Source organism: Macaca mulatta, chromosome 10 (assembly GCF_049350105.2).
Source record: "Macaca mulatta isolate MMU2019108-1 chromosome 10, T2T-MMU8v2.0, whole genome shotgun sequence".
In the NCBI taxonomy this organism is placed as follows: domain Eukaryota; kingdom Metazoa; phylum Chordata; class Mammalia; order Primates; family Cercopithecidae; genus Macaca; species Macaca mulatta.
Genome location: NC_133415.1, coordinates 78,198,171 through 78,215,733, shown reverse-complemented (window position 1 = coordinate 78,215,733; position 17,563 = coordinate 78,198,171). Strand labels below are relative to the sequence as shown.

Below are 17,563 nucleotides of genomic sequence, written 5' to 3'. Positions count from 1 at the left end.
TGAGATGTCGTATTATACTACTTCTGTTTTTTTTTTTTTTGAGACGGAGTCTCGCGCTGTCACCCAGGCTGGAGTGCAGTGGCCGGATCTCAGCTCACTGCAAGCTCCGCCTCCCGGGTTCACGCCATTCTCCTGCCTCCGCCTCCCGAGTAGCTGGGACTACAGGCGCCCGCCACCTCACCCGGCTAATTTTTTGTATTTTTTAGTAGAGACGGGGTTTCACCGTGTTAACCAGCATGGTCTTGATCTCCTGACCTTGTGATCCGCCCGTCTCGGCCTCTGAGTCTCGCTCTGTTGTCCAGGCTGGAGTACAGTGGTGCAATCTTGGCTCACTGTAACCTCCGCCTCCTGGGTTCAAGCGATTCTCCTGCCTCAGCCTCCAGAGTAGCTGGGATTACAGGCACCCACCACCACGCCCAGCTATGTTTTGTATTTTTAGTAGAGACAGGGTTTCACCATGTTGGCCAGGCTGGTCTTGAACTCCTGACCTCAAGTCATCCATCCACCTTGGCCTCCCGAAGTGTTGGGACTACAGGCGTGAGCTACCACACCTGGCCAATCTTACACTACTTCTTTCCTGCCAGCTCCAATCAAAAAGCTCCTCTGCCTTGTTTTCGGGACTCTGTGTAATCTGCTGCCTGGGATATTTGTTCAAAATATTTAACAACCATACAGCAGTATTGCAATATTTCAGCAACTGGCACGGCTGTACAGGTGCACACGAGCTGAATAGAGGCCCCTGCTGCTGTCCAACTGCACATTAACACAGGCCTGCCAGTCCTGTCGGGCTTGCTTTTAGGCTGAGCCAACTGTTAATGTCTTAGCTGCATTGTTCCCCTCTCTGGAATGTGCCCCCTCCTCCCTGGTCAACTCCAGTCCACTCCAGAGATGGCTGAATTGAATCCATTAATTAGTCCCAGGTACAGACTTGTTGCTGGACTTGAACACGCCGCCTGTTAGATACTTGTTTTCTTTCTCCTTTGCTGATTGGCTCAAGGGAAGCATAGGGTATGCAGAATGGAAGAGCTGAGTTGAGAAACATGATCTTGGTTAAACCTCTCAAAAGCAAGATCACAAAGGTCACTCGAAGGCCCAGTGTGTACTGCTGGAGCTTGATAAACTCTGGGTAGCTCATGTGGCATATCTCACCTGCGCCCTCTGGAACCTTTGTCCTGGAGAGCATCCAAGGTACTTTCTAAAATAGGACAAGGAGTTTCTCTGAAGTCGTTGTTAGACATTAACAATACAGATGTAGGAAATATCAGCCCTTTCCTCAAACTTGAACTTCTGCCCAAGAGCAGTGTCGGGGAAATTGGTTGCATGTATACAGCAAATTGAATGTTAAACACAATAAGTCTGTGATGATTAAAGGCCATAGCTGGCAGGCAGCTATAAGTTTAAAGTAAATAGTGATTTAATGCACCTTTAGTCTTATTCTGGGAATCTGTCAACATCCCAGTCTTCAAAGCTCATTTTATAACTTGTGTATTTAGGCATTTCATCCAAGGAATTTAATCTTTAAGAGTAAAAAAAAGTTTGTTGTCTTCCTCTCTATAATTCATATTCCTTTGTAATTCTATAAAATTTTATTTCCAAAAGGAATGAATTATAAGCTCTTAGATTAAAAAAACTCAAAATAAAATTTATATACTGGTTGTTGAATTCCTGATGTGTTGTGGTTATAGTTTTAAAATAGGAGTCAGGGTGTATTTTAGATATATATATAATGTGAAAGACATTTTATAGGTGCATTAAGTGATATCCAACCTAGTGGCTAATACCCAGTCACTAGACTGGACCTAAGATTCGGAGAGGAAAGGAAAGAAGGGAACAATGGTTATTGAGCCAATTCCCTGAGAAATAACTGAGGACACAGTGGGGTACATTTTAGCAGATACTAACTGGATGGGCTTTCTTTGGAAGGTTTGGGTGTTCTGTGTGGCAGTGCTTCTCTGCTTTTGTTGCCTCTTCCTAGATGTGGGGTTTTTTTTTTGTTGTTGTTTTTGTTTTTTTTTGAGACAGAGTCTCTCTCCGTCACCCAGGCTGGAGTGCAGTGGTGAGATCTCGGCTCACTGCAACCTCCACCTCTCAGTTTCAAGGGATTCTCCTGCCTCAGCCCCCTGAGTAGCCGGGACTACAGGAGCCTGCCACCACACCCGGCTAATTTTTGTATTTTTAATAGAGGCAAAGTTTTGCCATGTTGGCCAGGCTGGTCTCAAACCCCTGACCCCAGTTGATCCACCTGCCTTGGCCTCCCAAAGTGCTGGGATTATAGGCGAGAGCCACCAAGCCCAGCCTCCTAGATTGAGTTATGTAGATTCAGCTATCTAGACTGAATTTTCAGCTCCAAAATCGGATTTTGAGCTCTTTGCATGCTGCTGTTAGAAGGCAGCAGTGAATTTTAATTGTATGGCCTGGGGTGTGAAGGATAAACCATAAGCATATATGACAAAGGCTCATAGAGTTAGAGAAGGTTACAGTCTCTGAGCTGGTGGTTCCACACAGCTCTTTAGGAACTACAAGTTTGAGATTGAGTGGGGTCATGAGCTTGTGGGGCCCTGGATGCTCTACCTTATGCATCCAGGCAAGCATTCATCCAAAGAAAGGGTGCCAGGACCAGGAGGAGTTCGAAAACCACTGAGTGGCCGGGTGCGGTAGCTCAAACCTGTAATCCCAGCACTTTGGGAGGCTGAGGCATGTGGATCACTTGAGGCCAGGAGTTCGAGACCAGCCTGGTTAACATGGCAAAACCCCATCTGTACTAAAAATACAAAAAAATGGCCAGATGTGGTGTTATGAGCCTGTAATTCCAGCTACTCAGGAGGCTGAGGCAGGAGAATCGCTTGAACCCAGGAGGCGGAGGTTGCAGTGAGCCGAGATGGCGCCAGGGGCACTCCAGCCCGGGCAACAAAGCGAGACTGTCCAAAAAAAAAAAAAAAAAGTAGAAAAAAAAAAGAAAGAAAGAAAACCACTGAGCTCAGCTAATACTCTCATTTTCCACATGGGGAAGTCGAATCCCAGCATAATGAAGAAAATCACCCAAGGTCGTGTAGTAACCTGGCAACTCCTATTTTCTGGGTGACCCTCTGTGCAGACTTTTCTAACTGTAACTTCTCTATCCCTTCTTTAAAACTAAAAAAGTATAGTTCTCTATAACTTTCAATACATACTGCTAAATTATGTATCACATTAGTCATTGGAGAGGATGATAATAGAATTATTTTTAAAAGCTCAAGAATGTTATCTGCCACCTGTGACATCTCTCGTTGTTCCTCACTTTTAAGTTTCAAGGGCACGTGCTATGGGGGACAAGGCTTATTTACTTCTGTGTACTTTGCCTGCAGTCACAGTTTTAAACAGAAATCCCAACTGAGTTGAAAAACTGGCCATGTTACTGTGTCAAGCCACACCTCCAGGGCACTTATCTGCCAAGTCCGGGTGCACAGAGGTGTGACCTCATGTTCTGGCCTGGTAACTCCCCTCAAGGGCTTTTTCATGTAAGCGTTCATCTGACTTTTTACTCAGCTGTGTCTTTTTAAAATACAAGGAAACAACTCGATTACAATAGTCAATCCCAAAGACTGTAGGTCATAAGACCCCCATTTCAAACAGACACCGTCTCTAGTTTCATTCACTGTTGTATATTTATAAGATAAAGACTATACACAAGGGAAGACCAAAAGATGGATGGTTTTTCCATTTGTTGTGGACTTACATTTCAGGCACTGTGCTGTGCATTTTACGTATGTTGTTCTTTTGATTCTCACAGCCACACCCAATAAGTAAATCCTGTTATGATCTCTTTGTTACCCATGAGGAAACAGAGCTTCAGAGAGGCTTGTTTCATATTAATGTTACCCACAGATTGGTGGAAAGCTGAGACTCAAACGTGCGTCAGGTTGATTGCAAAGGCAGAACTTTAAAGAAATGCTAACATCTAGGTATGATTCCATACTATGCATTAAGAATTAAGCTTTAGGCCAGGCGCAGTGTCTCACACCTGTAATCCCAGCACTTTGGGAGGCTGAAGTGGGCGGATCACCTGAGGTCAGGAGTTTGAGACCAGCCTGGCCAACTCTGTGAAACACCATCTCTACTAAAAATACAAAAATTAGCTGGACGTGGTGGTGCATACCAATAGTCTCAGCTACTCGGGAGGCTAAGAGAGGAGAATTGCTTAGACCTGGCAGACAGAGGTTGCAGTGAGCCAAGATCGTGCCACTGCACTCCAGCCTGGGCAACAGAGCGAGACTCCGTCTCAAAAAAAAAAGGAATTAAGCTTTAAATATTTGCAGTTACTTCTTTAAGTCTGCGCTAGCATCTTTCTACTAACTCAGTATCTTCAAGCCAGCCGATGTCAGTACCCTGTCGGGATGACTGTGACTCCTGGTCCCCTGGACCACCGTTGTGTCCACTGTCCACTGAGCTGTCCCTTCCATTTTTCCCATCTTCCTGTTGTGGAAGAAGCTCGAACTACCTGTGCACTAATTGGAGAGAAGGTGTTGGGGCTCAGAAAGCAATATCCCAAAACAAAGGTCTCTGCAGCAGCCTCAGAAGCAAAAGTTTTCCTTTGACCTTTATCTGCCCTCTTGTATCTCAGTCTCATTCTCCCCCCAGGGCCAGACATAGAAGCTAGAATTCCTCTTCCCCAAGGCGGGTCATAGAAACCAGAACCCCCTTTCTCCAAAGCTAGCCATAGAACCTAAAAATATTACTCTAATTTTTCCTCTGCCTTTCTGGGTAAAACTTGGCCATAAAGAAATTGTCTGGCTGGGTGCAGTGGCTCACCCTTGTGATCCCAGCACTTTGGGAAGCCGAGACAGGAGGTTTGCTTGAAGCCAGGAGTTCGAAACCAGCCTCGCCAACATAGCAAGACCCCATCTCTACAAATAAAATAAATTAACTGGGCATGGTAGTAGGCACCTGCAATCCCAGGTACTTAGGAGGCTGAGGTGGGAGGATTGCTTGAGCCCAGGAGGTTGGGGCTACAGTAAGCTATAGTCGTGCCACTGCACTTTAACCTGGGTGACAGAATGAGACCTCATCTCTTTTAAATTAAAAAAAAAAATGAAAGAAAAATTATCTGACCTGCCTTGTTTGACTCTAGGCCATAAGACCCCCATTTCAGAGAAGGTCCTGACCCACACCCGGAAGGAAGGAGTGCTGCTCAGAGAGCAGGCCTTGCTGGGCTCCCCACTGAATCTATTAACATCAGATCTTTCCTTTTGTGTTCAATCATATTTCTACATTTTGATGTAGTGGGGTTGCCTTTGCCAGCGTCCCGCAGCTGCCCCAGTGAATGTGGGCAGGGGAAGGGAATCTCTGGCCCGGGAAGACAAAGAGGCTTCTTAGGCCAGATCATTTGTTGAATTGGCAGGATCCTCTCGTGTGTGCCTGCTGGCCACACTGCTATTTCTGCTGTTATAGAAATATGAAAGTCATATTTCTACATATGTTGCAGAAATATGAAAATCATATTTCTACAACAAAGTCCATCGTTTATTGAACCTAAGCATAAAAATGGACAATTTCCCCTATGTCTTTGAGTTTTCAGTCTGAAGCCTTCGGTGTATACACATTAAATAAATTTGTATGCCTTTCTCCCATCAATCAATCTGCCTCATGTCAGTGATTTTCAACAAACCTCCAGGGGCCAAGGGCCTTGGTCCCTACAAAGGCATTGCCTTCTCAGTTAAATTTCTCACACCAGGTAGGATACAACTTCTTATGTGAAAACCCAGGGAAGAAAACAAGTCAGGAATTTTAACTCTGTTTGCTGGAATAAATGAAGCCCTTGATCACCTTTTCTACCCAGAAGAAGTTTTCTCATCTGGTGCCAGAACTCTTCTTATTCTTGGCTCTTTGCCCTGAAGTTGCTGTTTGTCAGCTGAGTGGCTGCCCTTGGCCAACCTTTTAGCTCCCTGGAGTTTTTGATAGTTGGTTTTTGGTAACGTGCTTGAAGTTACAAACACCCAGCTTATTAGAACATAACTTTTAAGGATAAAGGCTTTTATGTGGATTCCTGGGTCCCCCATGTTTGACTGGCCAGGTTCATGTTTTGCCCTCTGCCTGCAGCAGCTGCCTGCTACACATAGACCCTGGTGTGAGTAGAGAATAAGGATCAGTCAGTGCCTAGCATATGGTAGGTGCTCAGTAAAGGCTGGTGGATGAATACATGAAAAACACATATAAGTGAAACTAGATACGGTTTAAAAATGGAGATCAAGTATTTATCACAGCGCCTTGCTCATCCATTTGTAACATTATCATAAAATTTAAAGCCGTGTGTGATCTGTGTAGGATAATATGATAACATTTCTAAGTTTAAAAGCATGTATTATTATATAAGCGCTGCAGATTTGTGTAACTCTTGATTGGAAAGTCAACTAGTCTCTCTTAAAAGCCCCTGGCTTTTTTTCCTTGAAAAGAAAACAGTAGAGAAAAGAACAACTGTAAGGAGATATAATGGTACTGAGAATAGAATACTATTCCTACGTTTCCCCATCAGGAAGAAAGCATGTTCCTAGTGAAGTTGTTTCTTTTTCTAGCAAATATTTCTGTAATGACCATGCATGGAATTACGGCTTTAAGAATACCCCTAAATTGGTTTCAAAGCTATTTTCTTAAGAAAACTGTATTCTGGGCCGGGCGCGGTGGCTCAAGCCTGTAATCCCAGCACTTTGGGAGGCCGAGACGGGCGGATCACGAGGTCAGGAGATCAAGACCATCCTGGCTAACACGGTGAAACCCCGTCTCTACTAAAAAAATACAAAAAACTAGCCGGGCGAGGTGGCAGGCGCCTGTAGTCCCAGCTACTCGGGAGGCTGAGGCAGGAGAATGGCGTAAACTTGGGCGGCGGAGCTTGCAGTGAGCTGAGATCCGGCCACTGCACTCCAGCTTGGGCGACAGAGCGAGACTCCGTCTCAAAAAAAAAAAAAAAAAAAAAAAAAAAGAAAACTGTATTCTGTATTTTAAGCATGTGAGATTTTTTCCTTCTTAAAAATAATACAATTGAGGGGCAAATTTAAATTAATAATAATAATAATTTACTTAATAAATTATTATTTATAATTATAAAATAATTCATTTAATAAATTAAAAATAATATTTAATAAATTAAATACTTTAAATAAATAAATTATAAAAAACAAGCAAATGGATATACCCCTATTTCTTCGTAATATATTCAGTAGTTGTTTTGTCCAGAATTTTCTTTTACAAAGAACTCTTGGAAAATATTAGGGATTGTTAAGTGCAGTATAAATAAGATGAGGAAATGACCCACGGACCAACACCATTTTAGAAGTAGAGTTTGAGGAAAAATTGGTTAAAATAATATTGCATGTTTTTAGCCAATAACACACAGAGAGCTGCTCTGAGCCTAGGCCTGGAGGTGGTGCCTGGCAATTTCTTGAATCAGGCAGTGTTTGAGTCTACTGCCCTCTGGTGGCTACCTTTTATACTTTCCTGCGCCTTACTGAGAAAAAGAATTTAAACGTACCAGATGTGTGTTAAACCTTTCTCATTTATTCTTTGCAGAGTTCTGTGCCTACTTGAGCTAGAATTAAAAGTTCTCAGAGATTATTTTACTCAACTGAAATCCAAGAAGGTAATTTCTCTTAAGGTCACCACTGTTGGGTGTATTCACTGCACATGCATTATATAATTTGAGATCTTTTTTCATTTATCCAGCTGGGTTGATTTCAGGCTAAAATACACACGTGAATAGTGATGTCTAATTTTTTGGCTAGGCTCAGTGGCTCACGCCTGTAATCCCAGCACTTTGGGAGGCTGAGGCAGGTGGATCACTTGAGATCAGGAGTTTGAGACCAGATTGGCCAACATGGTAAAAACCCTGTCTCTACTAAAAATACAAAAAAAAAAAAAGAGCGGGGCATAGTGGCACGCACCTGTAATCCCAGCTACTTGGGAGGCTGAGGCTTGAGATTCACTTGAACTCGGGAGGCGAATGTTGCAGTGAGCTGAGATTGAGGCACTGCCCTCCAGCCTGGGAGACAGAGTGAGACTGTTTCCAAAAAAAAGAAAAAGAAAAACAAAAGTGATGTCTGATTTTTCTTTATACATTTGCCAATAAACGTTGTGCTTTTTTTTTTTTTGGCAAAGACCAAAGGATTTAAATTTTACTTTTTTTGATGAAATTATAGTACCATTTAAGGATAATTGACCAGGTGCAGTGGCTCATACCTGTTATCTCAAGACTTTGGGAGGCCAAGCTGGGCAGATCACCGAAGGTCAAGAGTTCTAGACCAGCCTGTCCAACATGGTGAAACCCCATCTCTACTAAAAATACAAAAACTATCTGGGCGTGGTGGTGGGCACCTATAATCCCAGCTACTAGGGACGCTGAGGCAGGAGAATCGCTTGAACCCAGGAGGTGGAGGTTGCAGTGAGCTGAGATTGTACCATTGCACTCCAGCCTGGGCAACAAGAGCAAAACTTGATCTCAAAAAAAAAAAAAGAAAAGAAAAAAGAAGAAAAATAAAGGGTAATCACAAAATTGAAAAAAAAACTTGTAATCTAACAAGATGGCATGGAACTATTTCTCCTTGTTCTTCCATGCCAAGCAACTATGAACCCTGGAAATGCGAGAGGCAACCAAAGGAGAACTTGGAGATTTAGTAAGAAGGTGAATTGGTTTGGGGTCCTAGGACTGGAGGAACAATATGGTGTCTGAGTGTCTTCTGTCCTCCTACACAACTGAAGAAGGTGACCCAGACCCGGTGCATCCTAACCTGCAACCTAGCAACAAGAAGGTGGCCCAGTACCTTCTCCCCAGGACTGACAGGTTATCTATCCAACATGACCAGGAAAGCCCAGCCCCCGGGAGGGGGAGATTAATAGGAGACCACTAAGTAGCCAGAGGAAGTGCTCACCTTCAGAGGGCCTGGGACTTCCTTCCCCTGCTGAGTGATAGCTCTGTGGCAAGCACGCACATGTAGGAGGATTCTGCCAGTTCAACAAATGATCTGGCCCGGGAAGCCTCTTGGTGCCCCTGGGCCAGAGCCCCCCTCGCCTGCCTATATTCACTGGGGAGCTGTGGGGGCACTGGCAGAGGGGATCCCACTACATCAGACAGCCCAACCCAGGGACCTTCCTCCTCCCAGGGAGCCTGAAACTTCCTTCTTCCTCAAGAGATTCCCATACCCTGAGGATGAGGCCTGGGGAAACATCTTCCATTCCTTCAGGCAGCACCAGCAGGGGCCTGTGGAAACCTCAGCAGTTCCAGATAAATGAAACAGACCAAAAAAAGCAGCAAAAACACTGAAAATTAAACTTTCATTGAAACCACAATTGAAACAGTAGGCCAGGACCTGCATGCTAAAATAAATGATTTCTTTCTTTTTTTTTTTTTTGAGATGGAGTCTCGCTCTGTCGCCAAGGCTGGAGTGCAATGGCGCGATCTCTCTCGCTGCAAACTCCGCCTCCTGGGTTCAAGCTATTCTCCTGCCTCAGCCTCCCAAGAAGCTGGGATTACAGGCACTGCCACCATGCCTGGCTATTTTTTGTATTTTTAGTAGAGATGAGGTTTCACCCTGTTGGCCAGGCTGGTCTTGAACTCCTGACCTCAGGGGATTCACCCACCTCGGCCTCCCAAAGTGCTGGGATTACAGGCGTGAGCCACCACACCTGGCCAAAATAAAGGATTTCAATAGGACCAAAATTCTCTAAATGTAATAGACAAAATGTTTAGATACAACCAAAGATCACTTGTCATACTAAGAACCAAAATATTACAACTTGAATGAAAAAAAGACAGTCACAGCTGGGTGCAGTGGCTCGCGCCTGTACTCCTAGCACTTTGAGGCCAGGAGTTTGAGACCACGTTAGAAGATATAGTAAGACCCTGTCTCTACAAAAAATAAAAAAAAATTTGCCAGGCAGGGTGGCACGCACTTTTAGTCCTAGCTACTTGGGAGGCTGAGGCAAGAGGATCGCCTGAGCCCAGGAGTTCAAAGTTGCAGTGGGCTATGATTGTGCCACTATACTCCATCTTGGGCAACAGAGAAATACCTTATTTGACAAGAATTTTAAAGCAGCCATTATAAAGATGCCTTAACAATCAATTATAAGTTCTCTTGAAACAATGAAAAAACAGAAAATCTTAGCAAATAAATAAAAGTTATAAAAAGAAGCAAGTCCGCTGGGCGCAGTGGCTCCCACCGGTAATCCTAGCGGTCTGGGAGGCCGAGGCAGGTAGATCACTTGAGCCCAGGAATTCAAGACAAGCCTGGGTAACATGGCAAAACCTTGTCTCTACAAAAAATATAAAAATTAGCTGGATGTGGTGGTGTGCTAATGTAGTCCCAGCTACTTGGGGGACTGAGCTGGGGGAATCACTATTGTCCTGGAGGTCGAGGCTGCAGTGAGCCATAATTGCACCACTGCACTCCAGCCTGGACCACAGAGCAAGACCTTGTCTCAAAAAAAAAAAAAAAAGCAAAAGGAAATATAAATGATAGAATCGAAAAATAGCCAAACATTGATAAATTGGACCTCATAAAAATTAAAAACTTTTGCTTTGCAAAAGCCCATGTGAAGAGAATGAAAAGACAGGCCACAGACTGGGAGAAAATATTTGCAAATCCCATACCTGACAAAGAACTAGTTTCTACAATATGTAAAGAACTCTCAAAACTCGACTCTCAAAAAAAAAGATACAGTTCACTTTTAGAAGTCAATACACAATTCAGTTTCTCCACGTCCTTGCCAACACTTATTTTCTACTTTTTTGATAGTGACCATCCTAATGGGTGTGAGGTGATATCTCACTGTGGTTTTGACTTGCATTTTTCTGATGGTTAGTAACATTGAACATATTTTCCACATGTTCATTGGCCATTTGCATACCATCTTTGAAGAAATGTCTATTGAAATCTTTTGCCTATTTTTAAAATTGGGTTGATTTTTTTTGTTACTGACTTGTAGGAGTTCTTTATGTATTCTAGATATTAACTTCTTATCAGATAGGTGATTTGCAAATATTTTCTCCCTTTTTGTAGATTGCCTTTTCACTCTGTTGATTGTGTCCTTTGATGCGCAAAAGTTTTTGAGTTTGATTATTGTACTATTTGCCCATTTTTGCTTTTGTTTCCTGTACTTTTGGTGTCATATCCAAGAAATCATTGCCAAGTCCAATGTCATGAAGATTTTCCTCTGTGCTTTCTTCTAGGAGTTTTATAGTTTTAGGGCTTATGTTTAGGTCTTTAATCCATTTTTGAATTAATTTTTGTATATTGTGTAAGATAAGGTTTTGACTTTGTTCTTTTTATCTTTTTTTTTTTTTTTAATTAAAGAGTCTCGGTCTGTTGCCCAGGCTAGAGTGCAGTGGCATGATCTCGGTTCACTGTAGCCTCTGGCTCCCAAGTAGCTGGGACTACTAGCGTGCACCAACATACCTGGCTGATTTTTTGTATTTTTAGTAGAGATGGGGTTTCACCATGTTGGCCAGACTGGTCTCGAACTCCCGATGTCAAGTGATCTGCCCGCCTCGGCCTCCCAAAGTGCTGAGATTACAGGCGTGAGCCACCACGCCTGGCCTTGACTTTGTTCTTTTGCATGTGGATATGCAGTTTTCCCCTCACCATTTGTTGGAGAGACCCTCTTTTCCCTACTGAGTAGTCTTGGCGTCCTTGTCAAAGATCATTTGAGCATACACATGAGGGTTTATTTCTGGGTCTTTGTCCTGTTCCACTGGTCCACACGTCTGTCTTTATGACAGTGCCACACTGTTTTGATTACTGTAGCTATGTTTTGAAATCAGGAAGTGTTAGTCCTCCAACTTTTTTTTTCCTCGGAATTGTTTTTGCTGTTTGGAGGTCTGTGTGTATTCTTTTTTGATGTACCCATAAATATATTTTAGTGTGGATAAATATGTGCATGTAAATTTATGTATTTCAGTACATTTGTTTATGCATAGATTTTAACAACAAAAAACCTGTAATAAAAACATGCTGTTCTGCAACTTGCCTTTTAAAATTCCACATTAGGCCAGGCACAGTGGCTTACATTGTAGGTTTTTTTGATGTATAGAGATTTTAGATTCCTATATAGTCAGGTTTATCAATCAATGCTTCTGCTTTAGCATAATATTAGGAAAATCATTCTTGCTTGCCAAGATTATATAAATAGGCACCTCTACCTCTTAGTATTTTTAAAAGTTTAATTTTCAACTTTGAAGTCTTTATTTTAGGGTAAAGTATGAAACAAGATGATCGCTTTATTGTTTTCCAAATGGAAGCCAGTTGTCTCAGTGTTATTTATTTGATCATTGTGTTCCTTTCTCTCCGGTATTTTGTTTTTCTTTTCTCTTTTGCTCTTATTGCCCAGGCTGGAGTTCAATGACACGATCTCGGCTCACTGCAGCCTTCGTCCCAGGTTCAAGTGATTCTCTGCTTCATCTTCCTGAGTAGATGGGATTATAAGTACACACCACCATGCCTGGCTAATTTTTTTGTATTTTTAGTAGAGACAAGGTTTCACCATGTTGGCCAGGCTGGTCTTAAACTCCTGACTTCAGGTGATCTGCCCACACTGGCCTCCCAAAGTGCTGGAATTACAGGGGTGAGCCACCATGCCAGGCCCCTCTCTCTCTGGTTTTAGATGTTCCCTCACTTAAAAAAAAAAAAAAAATTACATTCTGCATTTTCTGTTTGTTCGTTTGTTTGTTTTGGAGTCTGACTGATCTGAGTTTTGATGTTGATTCTATAGCTAGCTAAACCTGCTAGCTTTCTGACCGTGAGCAAGTGACTGCACTGCACTCTTACTTAGTTTCCTCATCTATAAGATGAGCACAATAACACTCTCTGCTTCGTAGGCTGTCATGAGGATTGAGTGAGACACCTGGAGCTGAGTATACTTAGCAAAGGCTAGCTGTCATTATAACCATTGCTGTTACAACTAGTGCTGCTACTGGGGTTGGTTTCTGGATTCACTTTCTTGAGTTCTTTTCAGGAGTCTAAGACTTCCACTTCTTTATGTTGCTCAGTACGAGGCAAAAAAGTGACCTTTCCTGGGACAGGCCTCTTACAGAGAAGTTATTCATATTAACACTGACCAAAAGTATCTATGGAATTACTTCTTAGCATTTGCTATGAAAATATGTGTTTTCTGCTAACTTTGGATATAATTTTAGGCAAATTATTGAAACCTGTTCTTACATAATCTCTTCATTGTGAATGTCATGTATATTTGTCAACAGATGCCTTCTTATTTGCAAAGTGCTTTGATTTGTATTTGAAAGGTGTTCCTATGTTGTCTTTTACAATTAATGTTATGATGAAGGATCCCTGTTAATCTGGGATGTCTTTAAGCAAAGCCATGTTTGTGAGACTGTATTAGATATCATGTTTATTAGACGTCTAATCAGTTAAACGAATGAGACTATTTTTAAAATTGTCTTCTCTGTACCATGCTACAGATTGAGGGTGATATAAATCAGTGAGAACACAGGATTCCTGTGCTCATGGAGTTGATGGTCTATTTGGGAAAATACGATATGTAAACTTAAAATACAAAGTGATGGCCGAGCTTGGTGTCTCACACCTGTAATCCCAGCACCTTGGGAAGCCAAGGCAGGCAGATCACCTGAGGTCAGGAGTTCGAGACCAGTCTGGCCAATATGGTGAAACCCTGTCTCCACTAAAAATACAAAATAATTAGTCAGGCATGGTGGCGGGCGCCTGTAGTCCCAGCTACTCGGGAGGCTGAGGCAGGAGAATGGCATGAACCCAGGAGGCAGAGCTTGCAGTGAGCCGAGATTGCACCACTGTACTCCAGCCTGGGTGACAGAACAAGATTTTGTCACAAAAAAAAAAAAGAAAGAAAGAAAATATCATCTATTCAGGGAAGAGCAGATATCTACTTATTTCTCCATGTCAGAATTCTCTATGTAAAGATTAGCTGTTGAAGCTATTACATTCTGGGTGGTGCTAGAAATCATTACTGAAGGAAGAGAAATTAGAATGTTGTTATATATTTACCAAAGCAAAAGCAATAATCCAAATTTTAATCAGATCTTAGAGGAAACATTTTTATAGCTGTTTATTACAAGACCTCAGAGTTTTCTTACTGTGAGCACTCTCAAAATTAAAGTATTTTTAATTGAACTATTGGTCATAGTTATTAATATTATTAATATATTATTATAAAAAGGCAGAGAGAAATCATAATAAGAAACAGATCATTGCCAAAGTATGATTTGCGTTGCCCCTCTAGAGTTTTTTCTTTTGTGGTATATATGAAGGGCACCCTATGATTTTCCATTGACTTTTCTTTGCTTTAAAACCCATAGCTAATTCCCTAACTTTGAATTTGGAACATTTTCAGGGTGAGCTAGAAAGGGGGAGACGAGGCCAGGCGCAGTGGCTCACACCTGTAATCCCAGCTCTTTGGGAGGCTAAGGCGGGTGGATCACTTGAGTCTGGGAGTTTGAGACCAGCCTGGGAAACATGGAGAAACCCTGTCTCTACAAAAAAAATACGAAAAATTAGCCAGGCAGAGTGGCGTGTGCATGTAGTGCCAGCTACTCTGGAGGGAGGTAGAAGGATTGCTTGAGCCCAAGAGGCAGAGGTTGCAGTGAGCCATAATTGCGCCACTGCACTCCAGCCTGGACAACAGGACAAGACCCTGTCTCAAAAAAAAAAAACAAAAAAAAAAAGGTGGAGAGGGTGAGTTAAAGGATAATTGGCTGCAGTTTTACAGTCTACAGTTTTAGACTGTAAATCAGCATATCACTTTTCAAACATTAACTCAACCTTCAACAGGCACGAGAAGCTGAAGTTGTTTGTAACTAGCCAGGAAAATGAGAAGTATTATTGAATATCTCTCAGCATATTAGGAAGAATTGGAAGAAAAACAGACACAGAGCCCTGGATTCTATTTTTTGCTCCAAAGTAATGATAGGAAGCTTTATTCATCTAACAATGTATGCTGTGATTTAAAAAATTTAAAACTACCCTTCTTCATAAAATAAAGAAAATCAAAAAGGAAAGAAGGGGGAAGGAAAGGAGCTAGGAAAGGAAAGAGGGAGAGGGGAACGAGGGAGTGACTAGTATGCTTACATTTTATACTCTCGTGAGGGTTAAGAATAATGTATGTGGGCCGGGCACAGTGGCTCATGCCTGTAATCCCAGCACTTTGGGAGGCTGAGGTAGGAGGATGGCTTGAGCTCTGGAGTTCAAGATCAGCCTGGGCAACATAGTGAGACCCCGTCTCTGCAAAATATAAACAAAATTAGCTGGGCGTGGTGACACATGCCTGTGGTCCCAGCTACTCAGGAGGCTGAGGTGGGAGGATTGCTTGAGTCCTGGAGGTCAAGGCTGCAAGTAAGCTATCAACACACCACTGTACTCCAGTCTGAGTGACAGAGCTAGACGCCATCTCAAAAAAGAAGAAGAAGAATACATGTGAAGTCCCATACAGTCCCAGTCCCAGCACACTGTCCCTTACCTATTAGACACAGTATTATAATATCTGCCACAGTGATGGGCATGTAAAATTGTATGTTTTAGGGAATCATATTTGACTGGAGACATGTCTAACTTGTTTAACAAGTCACATTATAATGCCTTTGCTACTCATGAACATCCAGTCACTTGGTGTCACTGATATCTGCAGTCCTAGGCTTGCCAGTGTCCCAGGCTTCTTTGTTCACTATTTCCTGGGCTACTGCTTAGGCTGTATGCCTGTTACACATATAGATATGACCCTCTGTTCTCTGTCATCAACAGAGGTTGAATCAGAGGCCTTGTTTTGGTTATCTCTTACTGCCTAACTACAAAATTTAGTGGTGTGGAACAACAACCATTATGTTATCTCTCACAATTTTGTGGGTTGATGTGCTTCAGCTGAGTGGTTCTTATGGTCCATGTGATGTTGACTGGGGCTGCAGTCACTTGGGGGCTTGAATGGTCTGGAATGTTCAAGGCTGCTCCTTCACGTGGCTGATAGTTGATGCTAGTCATCAGCTGGGAGCCCAGCTGGGCTGTCAGCTGAAGTGGCCACCTATGGTCTCTCCATGCCCATGTGGCTCAGGCTTCTGACAACATGGTGGCTGAGTTCTGAGAGGGAAAGTCGCAAGGGTGAGCCTTCCAAGAGAAGAAAAGTAGAAACTCTCAGTTCTCTTAAAGGCTAGCCTCAGCCGGTTGTGGGGGCTCCTGCCTGTAATCCCCACACTTTGGAAGGCCAAGGTGGGTGGATCGCTTGAGCCCAGGAGTTTGAGACCAGCCTGGGCAACATGGGGAAACCCCGTCTCTACAAAAAAATACAAATACAAAAATTAGCCAGGCATGGTGGTGTGCACCTGTAGTCCCAGCTACTCAGAAGGCTGAGGTGGGAGGATCACCTGAGCCTGGGAGGCGGAGGTTGCAGTGAGTCGTGATCACACCACTGCACTCCAGCCTGGATGACTGAGCGAGACTCTGTCTCAGAAAATAAATTAATTAATTAAATAAATAAATAAAAAATCAAAGGCTAGCCTCACGTCTGTTGTATTCTTTTTTTTTTTCTGTCTTTCTTTTTGAGCCAAGGTCTCACTTTGTCCCTCAGGCTGTAGTGCATTGGCACCTCTTGGCTCACTGCAGCCTCAACCTTTCAGGTTCAAGCAATCCTATCTTGGGCCCCCAAGTAGCTGAGACTACAGACATGCACCACCATGCCTGGCTCTTTTTTTTTTTTTTTTTTTTTTTTTTTTTTTTTTTGTAGAGACAAGGTTTTGCCATGTTGCCCAGGCGGGTCTTAAAACTCCTGAGCTCAAGCAATCTGCTCACCTTGACCTCCCAAAGTGCTGGGATTACAGGTGTGAGCCACCGCGCCCAGCCTTCTGTTATAGGCCAGCTCAAATTCAAAGAGGGAAGGAATTAACTCAGGTCTGGATGAGAGATTGACATGTTCATATAGAGAATGGCCTTCTTACTATAGGGTCAGTACCATATTCCTTTCAATTTGCCTTCACGAAGTGTAAGTCTTTTAAAAGGATACTTACAAACTCAAGATTCATGCCCTAGAAGTAATTCTGGAAAAGGTGGTAAGATATCATTGACCTAAACATTAGAACCTGGACTGATTTGTCTTGGACACAGTTGTATGGCATTGGAACAAAACTTGTGTCAGTACATAAACATGAAACAGCTAATCTCTTATGAATGAAAAATGTGACCCAATTCTGTAAGAGAGGGTTTAAGTCCATACGTGATTATTGCTAGAGCAGTAGTTCTCAAATGAAAGGGATTTTGTCCTTCAGGGGGTATTTGGCAATGTCTGGAGACATTTTTGGTTGTTGCAACTGGGTAGGGGGCAGTGTTACTGGCATGTAGTGCATAAAGGCCAGAGATGAAGCTAAGCATGATACAATGCACGGCACAGCCCTCTCCCACAACACAGAATTCCAGCCCAAACATGTCAATCGTTTCAAGGCTGAGAAACCCTGAGCGACTGCGAAGATTCTTCCCATGCTGTCTTGGAAGTTCATACAAAGCACATTGCTTTTTATACTCCAATACATCATTTGTGCCTCTTTTCCTACAAAAACCTTTTCTCTCTGTAT

At 42.8% G+C, this 17,563-nt stretch overlaps 1 protein-coding gene and 1 long non-coding RNA gene across 2 annotated transcripts in view; one reads left to right on the top strand and one right to left on the bottom strand.

The window, feature by feature from the left end:
- Nucleotides 1-17,563, bottom strand: part of LOC144332042 (uncharacterized) — a 112,208-nt gene that overhangs the window by 2,214 nt on the left and 92,431 nt on the right. The window lies entirely within an intron of this gene.
- SHLD1 (shieldin complex subunit 1) overlaps nt 1-17,563 on the top strand; it is a gene marked incomplete at its 5' end in the record, with an annotated part of 112,271 nt that overhangs the window by 28,239 nt on the left and 66,469 nt on the right.